The 1397-nt window shown below is 63.6% G+C and overlaps 1 pseudogene; it reads left to right on the top strand.

Annotated features, from left to right (window-relative positions):
* The first annotated feature begins 231 nt into the window (after window positions 1–231).
* On the top strand, window positions 232–1163 carry LOC103651809 (zinc finger CCCH domain-containing protein 35-like; annotated as a pseudogene).
* The last annotated feature ends 234 nt before the right edge of the window (window positions 1164–1397 follow it).

Raw genomic sequence — 1397 nt, 5'->3', positions numbered from 1 at the left:
TCTCGCCGACGTGCTCGACCACCTCAAGCCCCACACTATCGCTCTCCTCCATCTTCTCTACAGCCGCTGCCCACCCCTAGCTCCGCCTCCTCTCTATGCGAAATGGGCGCGTGCGCACTGCGGCCCTAGCGAAGGCGTTCCAGATCCGCAGGAGCAGGCGACGCTTGCCTACCTCTGCGCCCCGTTCGAATCCGATAGCATCATCGATCTGTTCTTACGGACGATACCTCAATGGAGATGGTGGATGACGACGGTGGTCCTGTTCGTGGAGCCGGTATGCGACCGCGTTCGAAGTCCAAGGAAGAGAAGGGGAGGCTCGGGCGGTCCTGTTCGTAACATCTGACAATCTCCATGGCGGCTGTTTAGGTCCTGCGCCTGCGACCGCGTGCGAGCTGGCGCACGGGGTGTTCGAGTGCTGGCTCCACCCGTTGCGCTAACGGATCGCAGCCCTGCAAGGACGGCACCGGGTGCCGCCGCCGCGTCTGCTTCTTCGCGCACACGCCGGACCAGCTTCGCGTGCCACAGGCGCAACAGTCCAGCCCGAGGGGCGCGTCCGCGGCGTCGCTGCTGGCCGAGCCGTCGTACGACGGCTCGCCGCTCCGCCGCCAGGCGTTCCAGAGCTACCTCACCAAGAGCGGCGTCATGTCGTCGTCCCCGACCAGCACGCTGGTCTCGCCCCCGAGGTCGCCGCCGTCGGAGTCCCCGCCAATGTCGCCGGACGCCGCCGCCGCGGCGCGTGGCCGGGTGTCGGCGGCTCGCCCGTCAACGAGGTCCTCGCCTCGCTGCGCCAGCTCCGCCTCGGCGGCGGCTCGCCGAGGTCGGCGCCTTCCGGCGGGTCGTTCTTGGCAGGCGGCTACCCGTTCGGGTCCCTGAAGTCGCCGGCCGGTCTGTACAGTCTCCCGTCCACACCACCAACCCGGTCGTGCCCAGTGATGGTGACCACCGCCTCCGGCGCCACCATCATGACCGTGGAACGCCTCAACCTCGGGCTCCTCGTGGACGAGGAGCCGGTCATGGAGCGGGTCGAGTCCGGGAGAGCCCTCCGCGAGAAGGTGTTCGAACGGCTCAGCAAAGAAAGCGCCGTGCCCAACGACACCGTCGCCTCCGCCAACGTAGAGGTAGCGGCTCTGAACGTCAGTTGGGTCTCCGACCTCATCAACTGAGGGAATGAAACTCCTGAAACTATCAGCATCAGCCGTGCCTCCTCTGAACGGTGCTTATCCATGGTAAGTGCGTGAGGGAAGCTTAGAGGCGTCACTGCACAGCAGCAGGAGAAGAAAGTTCGTGGGAAAAACCAAAAAAAAAGATTTTTATTTTTCTAGATTTGTACTAAGATGATCCTTGTACATATTTTCCTCCATGTGTGAATATTCTCGGATGGCTGTTGCCTGTTGGAG

This window comes from Zea mays, chromosome 3 (assembly GCF_902167145.1).
Source record: "Zea mays cultivar B73 chromosome 3, Zm-B73-REFERENCE-NAM-5.0, whole genome shotgun sequence".
NCBI lineage: Eukaryota > Viridiplantae > Streptophyta > Magnoliopsida > Poales > Poaceae > Zea > Zea mays.
This window is presented reverse-complemented; position numbering and strand designations above follow the sequence as displayed.